Source organism: Oryctolagus cuniculus, chromosome 16 (genome assembly GCF_964237555.1).
Source record: "Oryctolagus cuniculus chromosome 16, mOryCun1.1, whole genome shotgun sequence".
NCBI classification, from domain to species: domain Eukaryota; kingdom Metazoa; phylum Chordata; class Mammalia; order Lagomorpha; family Leporidae; genus Oryctolagus; species Oryctolagus cuniculus.
Window position 1 is genome coordinate 37,903,688 of NC_091447.1, and position 19,109 is coordinate 37,922,796.

General features: G+C 37.9%; 1 protein-coding gene across 13 annotated transcripts in view; it reads right to left on the bottom strand.

The window, feature by feature from the left end:
* Window positions 1-19,109, bottom strand: part of UMAD1 (UBAP1-MVB12-associated (UMA) domain containing 1) — a 292,340-nt gene that overhangs the window by 180,394 nt on the left and 92,837 nt on the right. The window contains exon 3 of one of the 13 annotated variants that reach the window (XR_011383194.1): window positions 1,938-6,871. The exons of the other annotated variants lie outside the window; for them this stretch is intronic. The gene's annotated coding sequence lies outside the window, so the exon portion shown is untranslated. Of the gene's footprint in view, window positions 1-1,937; window positions 6,872-19,109 lie in introns of those variants that run through there. 13 annotated transcript variants of the gene reach the window in all.

Consider the following 19,109-nt stretch of genomic DNA (forward strand, 5'->3'; position numbering starts at 1 on the left):
GGCTGATAAAGTATTTGTGAGATCAGTACCATTAACAATTGCAAAATGAAAAAGACTTAAATACCTTGGGATAAATTTAAACAAAGAGATGAAAGATTCTTACAATGAAAATTACAAAACATTAAATAGCAAAATAGAAGAAGACACAAAAACATAATGGAAAAATCTTCTATGTTCATGGATTAGAAGAAGTAATATAATCAAAATGTCCATACTACTGAAAGCAATTTATAGATTCAATGCAATCCCAATCAAAATACCAACAACATTCTTCTCAGATCTGGAAAAAATGATGCTAAAATTCATATGGAAACACAAGAGGCCCCAGATAGCTGAAACGATCTAAAAAAACAAAAACATAGCCGAAGGCATCACAATACCAAATTTCAAGATATAATATGGAGCAGTTATAATGAAAACAACCTGGCACTGGCACAAAAATAGACACACAGACCCACAGAAGAGAATAGAAACCCCAGAAATCAATCTACACATCTATAATCAACTAATCTTTGACAAAGCAGCTACAATCAATCCCTGAAGAAAGGACAGTCTCTTCAACAAATGGTGCTAGAAAAATTGGATCACTGTGTGCAGAAGTAGGAAACAAGACCTCTATCTTATACTTTATACAAAAATCAATTCAAAATGGACCAAGGATCTAAATCTACAGAAACCTGATAGCATCAAATTTCTAGAGGATAACATTGGGGAAATTCTGCAAGACAAAGGCATAGGCAAAGACTTTTTGGAAAAGACCCCAGAAGCACAGGCAATAAAAGCAAAAATAGACAAACAGGATTACATCAAGCTAAGAAGCTTTTGCACTGCAAAGAAAACACTCAACAAAGAGGCAATTAACATAATGGGAGAAAATATCTATCTGCAAACTATGCAACTGATAAGGGATTAATATCCAGAATCTACAAAGATCTCAAAAAACTCACCAACAACAAAATGAACAATCCAGTTAAGAAATGGGCAAAGGACATGAACAGACATTTTTTAAAAGATAAAATTCAAATATCCAAAAGACACATGACAAAATGCTCAGGATCGGCCGGTGCCGTGGCTCAACAGGCTAATCCTCTGCCAGCAGCACCGGCACTCTGGGTTCTAGTCCCGGTCGGGGCGCCAGATTCTGTCCCGGTCGCTCCTCTTCTTGTCCAGCTCTCTGTTGTGGCCCGGGAGTGCAGTGGAGGGTGGCCCAAGTCCTTCGGTCCTGCACCCACATGGGAGACAAGGAGAAACACCTAGCTCCTGGCTTCGGATCAGCACGATGCGCTGGCCGCAGCGGCCATTGGGGGGTGAACCAATGGAAAAGGATTCTCTCTGTCTCTATCTCTCACTGTCCACTCTGCCTGTCAAAACAGAAAGATCACTAGCCATCAGGGAAATGCAAATAAAAACCACAATGAGGTTTCACCTCACCCCAGTTAGAATGGCTCTCATACAAAAATCAAAAGACAACAAATGCTGGTGAGGCTGTGGGGGAAAAGGTACCCTAATACACTGTTGGTGGGAATGTAAACTAGTATAGCTATTGTGGAAGACAGCATGGTGATTCCTTAGAAAGGTCTACCTTATGACCCAGCCATCCCACTACTCAGAATTTACCCAAATGAAATGAAATCAGTATATGAAAGAGTTTTCTGTACCCTCATGTTTATTGCCGCTTAATTCACAACAGCTAAGACATGAAATCAGCCCATGAGTCCATCAATCATAATTGGATAAAGAAAATGTGATATATATACAATATGGAATACTACTCATCCATAAAAAGAATGAAATCCAGTCTTGTGCAACAAAATGGATGTAACTGGAAACCATTAACATAGTGAAACAAGCCAGTCCCAAACAAATATCTTATGTTTTCCCTGATCTATGATAACTAATAAAGTACAAAAAAGTAATGTATATCAGCAAAATTGATATTTTGAGATTTGATTATTGTTTATAGCTCTTGTCTCTCCTGTTGAGAAAACATTTTCTTCTTCTTACTATTTGTTGAATACTTAGTTGAAGGTTAAGCTTATAAGTATAAAATAAGTTGAATGTATGTCATTGCTAAAATTAAAAGAAAAAGAAAGGAAGGAGGAGGGAGGGTGGGGGCATGAGAGGGAGGGTACAGTGGGAAGTATCACTATGCTCCTAAATCTGTATATATGAAATACATGGGATTTGTTCAACTTATATAAATAAAAAATTATTTAAAAACATAGGAAAGGTTAATTTATTTTTCTTAGCATGAAAGAGTCTACTACTTATGTGTCCCATATAATAAATACATGTTTTCATATGAAAAACCATTAACTACAGATAATGGTGGGTCTAGGTTGTAAGGAGTCTAAAATCTATGCAACTCTTCAATATATTTTAAAGAAAAAGAATATATAATTAGATGAGAAAGTGAAAATGTATCTAAAACAAGAAAAATTGACAAAAATTTAAAGTTGAAAAGACCATAATCATGAAATCCAAAATATAGTGTTCTATTTTTATTAATTTGTCAAGTATCTATAAACTTAACTAACAGATTTTATTATGTATATTCCAACAATTTTGTAATATGACACTTTTGTAATATAATTTTCCATATTTCAATTACCAAGACAAATACTTGTCCTTAAATATAATATTGAAGAATAATTTGGTGTGTATTCTGATTATGATATAGAAACAATTTTGGGGAATTTGTGTTTATGTTAGGAAAACTTCTTTTGATTTCACAAATCATATCAGGTTAAATCTTAGGATGCCTGTAAAATTTAGAGAAACACCCCATGAAGTTTTTTCATATATAAACTGCACAATTTCAGAGTATTTCAGTTTCTTATATGGTGACTAACCCTAAATATTCTTTGAACTGAAGATATTTTTAACTTTGAAACATTGTATTGGGTGGGGCATTTGGTGCAGGCCCATCTCCTATATTGGAGGGCCTGCATTTGAATCCCAGCTCAGATCCACTCTCGCTTCCTGCTACTGTGACCTACTGAAGGTAGCAAGTGATGGTTCAAGTTGCCCAGTCCCTGCCAGACATGTGGGAGCACCAGGCTGAGTTCCAGGTGCCTAGCTTCTGCCTGACCCAGTCCTGGCTGTTGTGGCTATTGGAGGAATGAACCAGAAGATGGAAGATGTCTCTCTTTCTCTCTCTGACTCACTATCTTTCTCTCTCTCTCCTCATTTTAAATTAAATTAAATAAATAAATAAATTTAAAAGCTCATTATAGTTAAATAATATGAAGTTTCTCTCTGTTAGTATGTTGGGTCAAATCAGCAAGAAACATTTTCCTAATGTATTCATATGATTCATTTATTTTCACTAACTGGATCTATCAATCCTATTTATTACTTTTATTTTAAATTTATCTCTTCTGAATGAATTACTTTTTTATGATCTAATTTTTGTAAAATGCTTTTTTTTAAAGATTGATTGACTGGTTGATTTGAAAGGCAGGGTTACAGAGAGGCAGAGGCAGAGAGAGGTCCTCCATCCACTGGCTCACTCCCCAAATGGCCACAACGGCCAGAACTGCGCCGAAGCCAGGAGCCTGAAGCTTCTTCTGAGTCTCCCAAGCGGGTGCATGGTCCCAAACACTTGGGCCATCCTCCCCTGCCCTCTCAGGCTACGACAGAGAGCTGGATGGGAAGTGGAGCAGCCAGGACTTGAACTGGCATCCATATGGGATGCTGGCACTGCAGGCAACAACCCTATCTGCTATGCCACAGCACCAGCACCCACAAAATAGTTTTGATGCTAAAATTTCTATATATTTCATTGCTCATCTTTATTGCTTTAGTTTTATATTACATTATTTGAATCTTCTCAGTTAATAAATGCAATGATGAGAAAAAATTAACCCTTCATATCTGACTAAATTAGGAATCTGTAAATTCTCATTTATCTCATCAAATGACCCAAAACATGCTTCAAATTGCAGTTAAAGTGTATTCCCAACTCAATTTCCCTTTAGCCATATAAAAGAGATGTGAGTACTCCAAAGCAATCATACACGAAGAAATGTGATGGTAGGTGGCTCAGAGCAGAAAAGAGATAGTCGTCCTAACTAATTATGGCTTAAATATCTCAAAATTCCTCAAGGTTTACAAAACCTTAGTCCACATGAACAAATGGCTAGAGGTCCTCCCAGGGCCTGGGCGGTGGCCTTTGTAAGTCATGGGCCCCGAAACATAAGCCCTAGTCAATCAGCTCCTGGTAAACTCGGCTCTGATTAGAGGGACACAGAGGAGTTAGAAGATCCACTGCTTTAGCTGCTTTGTCAAAGATTCTCCACCACTACAGCTCTGGTTTCAAACTCCTGTTGGGTACTTTTGTAAATAAAACTTACTGAAAGTGAAAAAAAAAAAAAAAAAGAAAAGAAAAAAAGGCACCATTCATTTAGGAGATTCAGTAGCTGAGGACAATTTCTTTTTCTTCGGGACAATTTCTTTTTCTTCTTTTTTTTTTAAAGATTGATTTATTTATTTGAAAGTCAGAGTTACACAGAAAGAGAAGGAGAGGCAGAGAGAGAGAGAGAAAGAAAGGTCTTCCATCTGCTGGTTCACTCCCAAAATGGCACCAAAGGCCAGAGCTGAGCTGATCCAAAGCCAGGAGCCAGGAGCTTCTTCCAGGTCTCCCACAAAGGTGCAGGGGCCCAAGGAATTGGGCCATCTTTAATTGCTTTCCTGGGCCATAGCAGAGAGCTAGATCGGAAGTGCAACAGTTAGGACTTGAACTGGCACCCATATGGGATACCAGTGCTGCAGGTGGTGGCTTTACCCCTATGCCACAGTGCCAGCCCCCATTATTAAATGTTTATACAACTTATATATACTATCATAGAAAAAATCAATTTTCTCAGATATTTGCTGTGTAACAACAGTTTCAGTTTACAGCACCTTCAGTGAGAGCTTTCTAAAAATCTCAAGATGTATTACTTTATGAATCTTTCCTTCATATCTGCATATTAGATCACAGCAAATATCAATGCCTGTTTTATTTTAGAAAAACATGAGACTGCAGATTTACGACTTTCCTTGCTAACTGTCAAGAAGGGAATTGACACAATTTCTCACTCTTCGGGAAGAAGCCTTTGCCACCAGTACTGAGACTGCCATAAAATTAAGTACTAGAGGCTAAAATTACTAAACATTCTATAAGCTTATGAAAAAAAAAAAAACTGCTTACCTACTCCCATTCCTGGAAAATGCATTAAGTAATGTCCCTCAAATATTTTTCCTTGGATTAGGTGGAAACAGTTCAAACCCAGAGAAGACACATAGCTTTAACTAGAAATGTTGGCTATTACTGCAGGCAGTGCTGGAAAGCAATTAAACCACACTACGCCCTCACTTAGGTGAGACTACAAAAACTCAGAAAAGTGTCAGATCCATTTAAATTAACTTTGCATGTTAAATTTCACCAGATTAATTGTGGAGTTGTTGCAATTATTTTAACTTTAAAAATAAGTAACTGAGAAACTGAATTTGTCTTGGAATCTCACATAAATTTTCTTTAATCTACTGTAAAATACCAACACCAAGTATGGAAATGTTATGGGAGACAGCACAATCTCACTGATCTGATGAAGAGCAGCCAAAGGTAGAAGAAATCAAGTGTAATGAGATGTCTCCAGTACAGCAGCAATAAAAGGGGGTGGAGGCAGGTGTTAGGATGTGGGAAGTTTGGTAGTCCCCGAATTGATGACAACGTCTGGTTCTAGGTTCAGAAAGCTAAATCACAAAGTATCCTGACAATATTACTCTTTCTCCTGTTTCTAAAAATAGCAAAAAATTTAAATTAGTACTACAAAATGCACTAGTATTTATGAAAGTGCAACATGATAAACAACATCTCAGAAGGTATAAAAAGGTAACAGATGTTTTCTAAAATTTAGCAAATAAGTGAACTGGTATTATGATATTATTAATGTGCCACATTGCAGCAAAATGTTGACTTCCTTTTTGTAAGGTAAATCAAGACAAAATAAGTCTAGCTCTAACAAGAACATTAATTGATTCATCTATAAACCAATTCTGGGAATACTTATCTAGTTCTATAGCACCAGCAACTTCAAACTATCACCACTAGGCTGTTACATTTCCTGTTACATACATCTTTAGTTTAGGAATGGACACTGAACTGATAACATGGCCATAACAGAATTTAGTTTATGAAATTACTCTGTCATATAACTTTATGACAAACCCATAATAAAACATATAACCTAATAAAATGAAACATATAATGCATACACACAACATAAAGCTTTATTAGGAGATTATACGGGGTTCTATTCTTTGGTCTAGAAACAATATATTCTCTGGTCTTTAATGGCTTCGATTTAATTTCTACATTTTCTTTGAAAAAATACAGGGAAACATTTCTTTTCTTGAAGGAAAATTATTTGCCAAATTGCAAATAATGAAGGCTAAGTTTTCTGTTATGTGGAGAAATAGGGCAATTTAGCAAGCAACAATGAAGGCTTCCCATTTCCCGAAACCTTGACCGAGTAGGCTGAGCTCTGGAGATGAAAGGACCAAAACCCTCTGTTTCTCTTCTGTTTTGAGTTACTACTCTGACAGCCTTCCTGGCATTTCAACAGGCTAAGAGGCTTATTATTTCTTGGAAACATATATTTCATAATTGCCAAGTGTCCCAATAACATAAAACTTGAAGCTCTCTCAGTAGCAGTGCGACAGAAATTGAAGCATCTTCTACTTTATCTCCGGCTGACCTTGACCAAGCCTTGACTACACATCTTGGAACCTCATTTTTCCTCATTCGTGAACAATAAGAACATGTGCCATGCTTTTCCTAGAGATTTTGGAAAGGATCCAAATAAAGTAGCACGTGTGAAAACTTCTGTAACACAGAAAATGTAAAACAAACGGATATTAATAGAAACAAAAGTAACACTATTACCAATGAGATACTATATATAAATATAATTGGGATTTTAGGACTCTCTGGTTTTAGGAATTGTAAGACATATCAAGGCAAAAGGATGAATACATTTTTCCCAAGGGGGAAAAAATGTGAAAAAACATCAGGGCCAACACTGTGGCATAGGGGGTAAAGCTGCTGCCTAGGATACTAGTTCCCTGCTACATGGCCTGAGAAGAGCAGTAGAAGATGGCCCAAGTGGTTGGGCCCCTGCTACCCAAGTGGAGACCTGAAATAAGCGTCTGGCCCCTGGCCTCAGCCTGGCCTAGCCCAGGGCCTTTGTGGCCATCTAGGGAGTGAACCAGCAGATGGAAGCTTCTCTGTCTCTGTCTCTCCCTCTCTCTATGTAACTCTGAGTTTAAATAAATAAATTTTTAAAAAATACAGCAAGAAAAACATCAACACTTCTGAGAAAAACAGGGCTAGCATTTCCCTGCCCTAGAAAGGAAAATCAAATGTCACTGCGTAATACAACCTGTTCTAGTGTGGCAACTCTTAAACAACAACAGGATTTATCAATCTCTTTCCTGTCTCTCTTATTTAAGAAAAAGTTCTTAAAGTCTGGCTAATTAAAGTATCTCATTATTATTTTCTGCCATGCACTTAAAAGCCACTTTGCCTCCTTAACAATCAACATAATTTCTAATTAGATATATGAAGTACCTAAAATAAACATGGTAATAACTTTCAGTGACAGTTTATACACATACACACACACACACACTCCTCTTAAAAATTACCAAAAAATTCTTCTAAATCTAAACGACCTTAATACCTGACAATAGCAATAAGGAAGGGAGGATTGTGTAAACTGTACCAAATAATGAGACGTTTCCAAGCTGTGTCTGAAGTTCTTTAAACAAGGTGGCCTTTTTAGTGGCTTGAGATAAGGTTGTAGCACATTTTAGGGACAGGGCATTTGGCTGGCATTCTGCCACTTTCCACACCAGATACTTTGAGTTGCTGCTGTTTTCTCATGTTTTTTTTTTTTTTTTTTATTCTCCCTCTAGGGAAGTCAAAGCCTTTTCAGTTGCAGGCAAACTTTACTGTAGCTCTGGTAACTACTTTACAAGGTGATAAGCATTCACAAGAGGCTTTTATTAGGCCAGTAGCTAAAACAAAAACTATGTGCACATATTTAGGCAACATGTGTGAAATGAAAAACCAATCCTATACGAGTTCCAAGCCGGCACAGGAAAACTGCACAGCCCCTAGAAAATCTGGGACTAAGAATTTAGAAGGGACATTTTGTATTTGTATATTTACGTTGTCTTCAACTCCACATACCAGCTTGTGTAATTAATTATAGCAAATCCTGCATTTGCGAACCCATTGCTCTGATTTTGCCTAGAGTATGTCTCCCTCTACCACCTTTCCAGCTTATTTTGCAAATCTAGAACTAAGCACCTTGGCTTTTACCATGTTTTTCTGGTCAATCTCATGAGCAGTGTCCTATAGAAGCAAACAATCCAAATTGTGTGGTATGCACAAACTATGGGGGACAACGAAAAAGACAAATGTAGGATGATCAGGTAAGACACAATCATGGTTTAAGAGTACCACACTAATTGGAGAAAAACAGATCATCAGTGATCCAGTCCTGAGATGCCGGCCTTAGGCAGGTCTTGGGGCCAGAGAGACTTGGGTAAGTGGAGGGAAATGAAACAGCCTACAGAATGACAGGAATAATGACCCAACATAAGCTTCCAAGGCCAGCGACTGAGCAAAGAGCTCAGATGAGGGGCAGTGGAAAATGTGGGGAAACAGAACATTTGTCATGGAACTAGACTAGTTTTTACAGACCATGAAGTGAAATACACTCAGTGATATTTAAGACTCCTTCAACTACTTGCAAATTTATAGCATAAATCTAATAAAATAAACTCCCCTTGGCCTGTAAAGCTACAGTACTTTTCCTGACAACTCCACTCTTTCTGACCTGTCCACTAGACAGCTTACTGAAAATGAGCTCCAGCCTAAATCCCCAGAAGCTGGTCATATTAGCAGGCACCAAAATAAATTATTCCTGAACACTACAGCACAGTTAACTGGTAGGGAATGGACTTTTCTAGCACAGAGAGTTTTTTCAGGTTGTCACTGAAAGGCACATCCCATGAAGAGTTCAGAGTTTCCCGAAAATAAAGCCATGATGTCATCAGAAATCAGAAGCAGTAGAACCTCAAAAAGGAAGCATGACAAAAAGCCTACAGAATGGGGAGAATATTTGCAAATCATATATAAGACAAGAGACTTTATCTAGAACAAAGACCTCTTATAACTCAATAATAAAAAGACAAATAACCCAACTTAAAAATAAGCCAATGATCTAAATACATACTAATCCAATGAAAACACACAAATGGAGTGAAGTGTTTGGCACAGCAGTAAGGATGCCACTTGGGATGGTCATGTCTCATATGGGAGTGCCTTGGTTCCAGTTCTGGTTTTGCATCAAATTCCAGCTTCTTTTGAACATACACCTTGTGAGATAGCAGTTAGTACTCCAAGTAGCTGGGTAGTCATGTGGGAGACCCAAATTGAGTTCCTGGCTCCTGGTTTTGGCTTAGGTGAGTCTTGGCTGTTGTAAGCCTTGAAAAGTGAAGTAGTAGATGGAAAATCCCCATTTTTTCTTTCTGTCACACTTTCAAATAAATATTTTTTAAAAAAATCAAATATACAAAGGGCCAATAAACACATGAATATACTCACCATCACCAAAACCACAATGAGAAACTACCTCACACCCACTAGGATGATGACAGTAAAAACAAAACAAAACAAAAAAGCAACCAGTAATTATTATTATTGGCCATGAAGATGCGGAGGTCTCAGACTGCTCACTGGTGGGATGGTAAAATGGGGCACTACCTTTGCTAAACAGCCTGGCAACATTGAAATGGTAAAATATAAAGTTACTATGTAATCCAACCCTAATTTCATACCAAAGTAAATAAAACAAGGAAACACATGTTCACACAGCAACTTGCCTGCAAATGATCATAGCAGCATTATTCATGATGATAGTCAAAAAGTGGAAACATCCTAGTTATCCATCAATTGATGCAGATAAAGAAAATGTGGGGTACCATACAAAGGAATATTATTAAGCAATAAAAAGGAGCACAATAATAACCCAAGCTCCAAAATGAATGAATTTTTTTAAAGATTTATTTGAAAGGCAGAGTTAGAGAGAGAGAGAGAGAGAGGAAAGACAGAGAGAAGGTGATTTAACATCCATTGGTTCACTCCCCAAATAGCCACAATGACAGAGGCTGGAAGTCTGGAGCATCTTCTGGGTTTCCATACACAGGGGACCAAGGACTCAGGTCATCCTCTGCTGCTTTCCCCACTGCATTAGCAGGAAACTGGATTGGAAGTGGAGCAGCTGGGACTCGAACTGGTACCCATATAGGATGCCAGTGCTGCAAACCATGGCTTAAATCCCTGCACCACAGTGCCAGCTCTTTGTGTGTGTGGGGGGGGGGGAGCTCTTGTTTTTTAATGAATGAATGTTAAAAACAAAAATGTAAAAGACATCAGATTAGTGGGCGACTGGAGATGTGTGAAGGAAGATTTAGGGAAAACAGTGAGTGATTGTTAATAGGTATAGGATTTCTGTTTGAGTGATGAAAATGTTCTAAAACTGACTAAGGTAATGGCTGTACAACTCTGTGATTAGATTAAAAGCCACCACCTTAGACATTTTAAATGCTATAGTTTATAAGTTACATTTCAGTGAAGATTTTAAAAAAATAGTTTCTATTACAGGTGATAAAAAAGTTTTAGAAATATACATATATATATACATATATATAATCATAAAAACAAAAAAGTACAAGAAGAGAAATGCATAAATATTAGTTTAATTTATCCAACTTCAATTATGAATAGTTTCTTTCTCTAATAGACTCAATTCAAAGTAGGAAAATACCATATCTAAAAGATTTTATAAGCTCATAATAAATCAGAATAACAAAAAATCAGTAAAGGATATAAAAATCAAACACTACTAAACACTGTTTTAGGTTTTATAATTTATAAACTTCATATCTGTGATTCTTTAACCTGCCGTACTGTTCTTGATACATGATGTCTGTTAATTGCTTTGCTATTTCCTGTTGTGAGGAAATTAATTGACTGTTACAATTTGGGTTTTAATAAATAGCATTTCTACTATCCTTTGCTAATTATGTTGTGCCTGGATTTTGTACAATACTTCACACTACATTTAATCTCCTACTTCAATTTTAAAGCAATTTTTATGTATTTGTAAGGATACGAATTTGTATATATTTCATCTTATTCCACCAGAACAAATCAGATTGGTTTGCTTCTAAACCAATTCTAGACAAATGCTTAAAACAGAGATGCAATTTGAAAAATAAGATAATATTAAAGTATTTATCACCCTTTCAGGTTTTAACATAAATGTGAATATATATATATACACATACAGAATAAACAATCAATCAAACAAAAAACATGGTGCACGGTATGTATTTAAAAGAAATATTTCCCTCCAAATCTTTTCTAATACTTTGAGAGTTATTAACTCAATATGATTATCATTTGTACATACAGCATTTTGTTGGGTTTAGTTTAAAGCAAGTATATTATGCCAGAAATATTAGTAAATATTATACCACAGTGCCATTTTATACGAAATAAAACATCAATATCAGAAACTGGAAAGATTCAAATGTCAAATAACAGTAACCTCATCAATCAAGCTTATTTTGGAAAAATGATACAGAATTTCAAATCTGTGGTTATTCATATTAACTTCCTTTGTGACTGACAATCATGAAGATCACTTTGCTGAAAAGTTTGGTCTAAATGCCAGTCTCATTAATAAACAAATAATCCTTCTAAGAACTTGCCCTTAGTCCAAGTCAATACCACTGCTCACCTGGATTATTTATTATTGCTTTGGGTTACTTCCTACCCACTCTAACTACCAGTGAGGTATTTCCAAAACAATACACTTCCTCTGCTTAGACATCCTTCAATAATTTCCATTGTATTAAAGAACAAAATTCAAACTACCAATATTTGAATGCTCTGACCTGCACATTCCTCTCCATCTTATCCCATGTTCTTTGCTCCCTTTTCCATTTTAAGGAACTAGTTGTGTGTGTGTGTATGTGTGTGTGTGTATTTGGGGTTCTTTTGTTTTTTTTCAGTTTTTCTGGTAAACTAAAATCTTTACTGCCTCAGGGCTTCTGTACATGCTGTTTCTTCCACCTAGAACACTTTCCTCAACTTCTTGTCTGACTCTGACTCACCCTTCAAGTTTCAGCACAAATACACTTTCTTGATGAGCCTCTGTAACTCTCCGAATAATATCAGTTATTTTCTATAATGTGTAATTCTCCCTCATGGAATCCTTTTCTTTCCTTCATATCACTCATTACTATACGTAAGCAAGTAAGTACATACATATGGATGTGTGTGTGTGTGTGTGTGTGTACTAAATGCTTATCCTTCAATACATTATAAAATTACTGAAAAGAGGAACCATGCCTGTCTTGGTCACCATTGCACATTCAACACTTTGTACAACATCTGGCACATGGTGGGCACTTTAAAAGATCTGCTGAATTAATTAAAGTTCCCATCTTTAAACAACACTATATTCTCAGCTGGAAGTCACTCTTATAATGATTTTCTTTTTATTTTCCTAGATTCAAACACACTTTCTTAGAAGGAAAAGATTTCAAACATGAATATGTTTTAGTATTTTCCCTAGACAGCTTACATTTTAATTAAACATAATAAAAAAAACTTTCAGAAAGGCAATTAAATAGAAGATCTTGATAACTACTAAAACAGAGTAAAATTTGTTGAGAATTTGACTAGGAAAAGTAAAAGTTATAAAGAAAGAGGTTATTGCCATGTAAACCTTTAACATATCAACAAGTATTGACCAAGTATCTACTGCGTATCAGGCCCTGGACTGTACAATGTTGATGGCTCAAGCCCTCATTACTGTACAAATGACAAATATGATAATCTTTAAGGGGCAGTTGATAAGAAGAACTTTAACATTCTAAATATACAGCATTTAATTTTCTTAGGTTAAAAAACAAAAGTGTTATTTAGGATGGAAACAATAACTGTTCAATTTTTAATAAGTTCATCTATAAACCTGTTAGAATTTGTCCCATTTCCCAGAAGGAAGAAATACAGGTTATTCTCTACCCTTATCATATGATTTGCAATGAAAAGTTCACAGTTGTTTTCAGGACAATGGTTTTAAGTTTGTTCAAGTTAATGTTTGTTCTATAAGCAAGGAAGACTTCAAATATCATTGAAATTATGTTTCAATTCATTGTTTTGAAAATTTTTTAAAGAAAGATTACTGTTTCCTTGCACTTAAAATAAATTCAAAGTTCTCCTACAAAGTTTGACACCTGCAGAAATTTCATGAAGAGCTATTACCTTACTTGCTGCTTCATTATACAAGAATAGGGGTTTTATAACATGAGTAAGTTCATGTAACCTGCACAACTGCTCAAGCAACTCACAGTGGCAGCAGGAAACATCACCATTATATTAGCTTAATTAAGAGTTTCATCAAATAGATTGTCCCCCAAAATGTAAAAGTCAGGGTTTAACAGGAATTGAAAAAATGATGATCCCTAATTTGAATATTTTCTAAGAAAATTTTAAACATATACCCACTCTCCAGGTTGTCTTTAATTCTGATAGCAATATGTCAAGACATACATAGAAGCTGAATAGATTCAAAGAATAGAAATGATTATGGAATTATTGATTCTGTTTGTGGCAAACTAGGACAAAGGGCTGTAACCCTTCTGTATACAAAAGGAAATGCAAAAGGTGCATTAAAAGAGCATACAATGTCTGAACTGATAGAAAAGGTATGTGCTACCTGAATTTCTTTGCCAAATTACAAGATTCTACAATTTTCAGAATTCCAGAAAAATATACAAACTTAGATTTATAATAATTTAGGGCAAATAAATACTGTTATAAGCAGTTGGTTAAAAAATCAATTTTACCATGAAATATTGTATAACACTAAAATTATAATAGTATGAAGAAGAATTTAGGTGATTATTATAGGTTGATGGACCTAATCTTGCAAGTATATTTGGGTAGGGAGAAAAAACAGGTAGCTTTTAAAATTTATTCTCTTTTAAAGATTAATTGAATGATTGATTTAAAAGGCAGAGTTAAACTGTACTTCACAAGAGCAAGTAATAAATTACTTCCATAAACACTTGCTGAGCTGGCTACACAGAACTGCTTTGTTTTGTTGGGCACTACATCAAAAGTATAGATATTAGGAAAGTAGAAAATGACAAATTTCACTTGTGATTATGGCAACTGAAAATATAAATTTCACAGGGACCGGGCCAGTTAATGACAGTAAGACATAAGCCTGACTGCATAATTAAACCCCAAATGTCTGTTGATGCAGCAGTTCATTACTAAGTGTATATATGTCCTCATCTTGTGTTCTCTCAATGGAAAAATTTGTTTTCACAAACTGCTAGCATCCTACATAAAATATATTAAGCTACTTAAAGTATATTTGTGTAAATAAATAAGTAACATCAAAAACACATTATTTATTATAAAAGTTTATAGGTTGTTTAGGAATTATGCCTGAATCGCAATACTAAGAAGTGAAAATAATTTATCATCTTTTTTATTCCTGAAAAATGTCTGTTCTTTCAGGAATGCAAACTGACTTCTCTAGCTGTCATCTAAATTCTAAGTGCAGTCATACTGAGGCCTCTGCATAGGGCTGCTATCACTACAGGCTCTTTATGGAGGAGGGTGAAAACACTGCCAGTTTCCTAAATATCACCACCTTCTCAGATGACAGCCCAGGGTTCTGTCCTGCAGAAAATAGGGAAAATACATGAAGAAATGCCTACATGTGATGTCAGTAGGCAGCCACAACCCTACAAGTATCCCAGAAAAAGGGCAAATTAGTGGTAAAGCTGAAAGAAGAAAATTTTTCTGATACACACTATTTGGTTATAAAGACAAGTAAAGTTCATTGCCACTCTTGCTTAATGGAATAGTTTTTTTTTTAACAATTATATTATTTCACAATACTTTAACAGAGATGCAACCATCTAGTGTCAACTGACCTTGAATAACATTCCCCTGAATATCAGCAGTTCCTGCTTGAACTAGTCATTGGTGGCAAATACCACAGTGAGGGATCCAACCCAAATAGAAAGGATTTAACTTTTAAGAATTGATGAATGCAACAATGATTATTTTTGGCACTACTGACATAGGGAGAACAAGACTCCATTTTGTTAGTCATCAGGTCCAGTGAGACAGATCCTATTATGGAAAAATTTTACACAGGATACTAAATTCTGCCAATGTTGACACCTGTCCTTGGTCTGATTAAACATCAATAAGAAACTAGATTAATTCTTTCAATAACTAACCACTGTTTAATATTCTGTGAATGCTTTATTAATTGAAAACAGGTAAGATACATATAGTATATCAACTGATATTTTTCTATTAAACTAGCTTCAAATTCCATGTTCCAGATTAATAACATGAAAAACTGAATTATGTTGTTTTGTTTTAAGGTGACTAATATGATAAGGTTTTATTTTCACTGAACTTCATAATGATGGCTAATTCCTATTGACAATGTATATAAGAGCTGGGCTAACCTTTTCACGTGCATTACCTCATTTAATTGTTAGAAAAATTTCATGAATTAGGCATTATTATCATTACATTTTACAGATCGAAAAATTGAGGCATAATGCTAGTGAGTAATTTGCCCAAAGACCCAAAACTAACTGATGTCATGGGAAGCAGATGTGAACTCCAGGCTACAGAGCTCCTGAGAAAGTATACAGTCAAACCAAAGAAAAGAAGAGGAAATTAGAAATCCAAAAAATATTGTCGGGAATCTACAGGATACTATTAAAAAACCCAACATTCTGAGCACCAAAAAGGAAACCTGTTAAAGTGAAATGAACACTATGAGAAACGCTGACTTGATCAGCCCTCACCCTGACTGCTGATGAGCAACTTAATATGTTATCCCTCTTAGTATTTTTTTTGTTTGTTCTACTTAATACTTTTGGTTGAATACTGTAATCAATACACAATTATTCTTAAGTGCTGAAACTTAACTGAAAAATGATCAATGTTAAATATAAGAGTGGGAATAAGAGAAGGAAGAGATGTGCAATTCGGGACATGCTCAAGCTGACTTACCTCAAACGGTAGAGTTAGAAACATACCAGGGGATTCCAATTCAATCCCATCAAGGTGGCATGTACCAATGCCATCTCACTAGTCCCAGTGATCAATTTCTGTTCACAATTGATCATAATGACAGGACTAAGAACCAAAGGGATCACATAAACAAGAATAGTGTCTGCAAATACTAGCTGATAGAATAAAAAAGGGAGAGAACGATCCAACATGGGAAGCAAGATACACAGCAGATCCATAGAATGACAGATGTCCTAAACAGCACTCTGGCCTCAGAATCAGCCCTTAAGGCATGCAGATCTGGCTGAAAAGCCCATGAGAGTATTTCAAGCATGGAAAGCCAAGACACTCTGGGGAAAACAAAAAAAACCTAAATGAAAGATCTCCGCTAGTGAGATCCCAGTGGAAAGAATGGGTCATCAAAGGAGGAGGTACCTTTCTCTGAAGGGAGGAAAGAACTTCCACTTTGACTATGACCTTGTCTAAATATGATCAGAGTCAGTGAACTCAGGGGGCTTCCATAGCCTTGGCAGCTCATGACAAGAGCCTAGGGTGATTACTGATGCCATAAACAAGAGTGTCAATTTGTTAAGTCAACAACAGGAGTCACTGTGCACTTATTTCTCATGTAGGATCTTTGTCCTTAGTGTGCTGTACATTGAGATTTAATGCTATAACTGGTACTCAAACAGTATTTTTCACTTTATGTTTCTGTGTGGGAGCAAACTGTTGAAATCTTTACTTAATGTATGCTAAACTGATCTTCTGTATATAAAGAGAATCGAAAATGAATCTTGATGTGAATGGAAGGGGAGAGGGAGTGGGAAAGGGTGTGGGGAGCAATCCGGACTGGACTAAGTTACTCGAATTAGGACTTATTCTATGCATCTGCTCTCCCACAATATGGCGCTGGGAGAGAAGTAAACAGCTTCCGCACAGCTGCCTCCAGTTCAACCAATTAACTGTAGGACTTGCTCCTGATTGGAGAGCAGCGTACTCAGCCGAGTTGGGATTGGCGGAGGAGGACTATAAAGGAGGAGAGAGACGGCATGCACCGGGAACATCTATGGGGAACATCTAAGGGAACCCGTGCAGCCCCCGAGAGAACCGGCCGGTGGTGTGCCGCTCCCCTGCGGAAGTGGGGAATGCGGCCAGGGGGAACTGCCCTTCCACGGAGGTGGAAGGGATAGTAGCCAACCCGGGAAGAACCAGCAACAAACCCGGGGAGGGCCGAGCAGACGAAAGAACAGCGCAGGGTCCTGTGTCGTTCCTCCACGAAGAGGGGGAGCGACATAATGGTGCCGTGACTCGGATAGGAAACCTAGGAGGGAAGAAATGACTCGGATAGGAAACCTAGGACGGATAGGAAACTTAGGAGGGAAGAAACGGGAAGAATTGGGAAAATACCGGAGAGAGAGACTAGCAAACAGCCTAGGGAAAAGCCGGACGAAAAAGGAGCCGGAAAAAGCTATTGAAAGCCTAGGCATAGACTCGGATACGGACTACGGGGGGAAGCTGGGAGAAATCTCTAAGGTCGAAAGCGAAAGTGAAAGCTAGAACAAACAGACTCGGACGCGGACTGTGGGGAGAGGCCAGGAGAAATGAGGGAGGAGTATTGTTGGAGGAAAGCTTGGGGAAACATACCGGGTAGAGAAAACTGTTAGGGAAATTGAAGCCGCGGGGGGCAGGCCGAGGCGGATACGAAAGCCACTTTGGGATTCTCAAGTTAGCCCGGGAATAGGGGGCGAAAAGTTGAAACTAGAAGCTGAAACGTGAGCCAGATTGGGATCCGTCTGATTAGCCCGGGGAGCAAAGGATGGGAAGCCAAATCGTGGGGCGGAGACGTACGCTGGGTTGAATTCGCCAGGCTAGCCCGGGGAACTTAGAATGAATCCTAGTGGCGGAGACGCAAGCTACGCTGTGTTACTCGCGGAAGCCGCCGCGTGCAGAGAGAGCACGGGGCGTGAATAGATAGGGAACGCTGGCGTAGGCCGTGGTTCAGACGCGAAAGGGTTAAGCGTGGAGACCGCGGAGCGCGCAAAGCCGAGCCGCGCAAAGCCGGGAAGCTGCGCAGATGAGAGAGGCGCGCGGGCTGAAGCGGCGCAGAGCCGGGAACCCGCCGGCGGGGCGAGGTGCCGGAAAGCTGCGGGGATAAGAGAAACAGAAGTTTAGAAGTAAAAGAGAAATAGGAATGTTGGCAGACAGAAGTAAAATGGGAGAAATAGAAATGCCCGGAGATAGAGAAATAGAGAAAAATAAGGCCTCCCCTCAACATGCCAATTAGGAGGCTTGGATTCGGTCTGCCTGATTTAAGGCGGTAAGCGCCAGCAAAGCTCGACCAGAGTATGAGCTGCAGGTCACCGAAGATAGGCACGAACCAACACTAATAAGTCTCCCCCACAATAAGGCAATGAGAAGGCTTGGATTCGGTTTGCCTGATAGGTTTTGTAAGCCCCTGCGGGCAGAGCAGAGCATGCGCTGCAGGGCACCGAACACAGGCATGCATCAGCGCCTAAAAACCTCCTCACAATGGCGAAGAGAGGACCCGGATTCGGTTTTCCTGATTGATAGGACTTGTAAGAGCCTGTGGCAACTCTAGCAAGTAGAGCAGAGTGTGTTCCGCGGGACACCGAAGACAGGCGCGTATCAACGCTAAAAAATAAAAAGAAAGGGGGATCTGTGGGGAGCAATCCGGACTGGACTAAGTTACTCGAATTAGGACTTATTCTATGCATCTGCTCTCCCACAATATGGCGCTGGGAGAGAAGTAAACAGCTTCCGCACAGCTGCCTCCAGTTCAACCAATTAACTGTAGGACTTGCTCCTGATTGGAGAGCAGCGTACTCAGCCGAGTTGGGATTGGCGGAGGAGGACTATAAAGGAGGAGAGAGACGGCATGCACCGGGAACATCTATGGGGAACA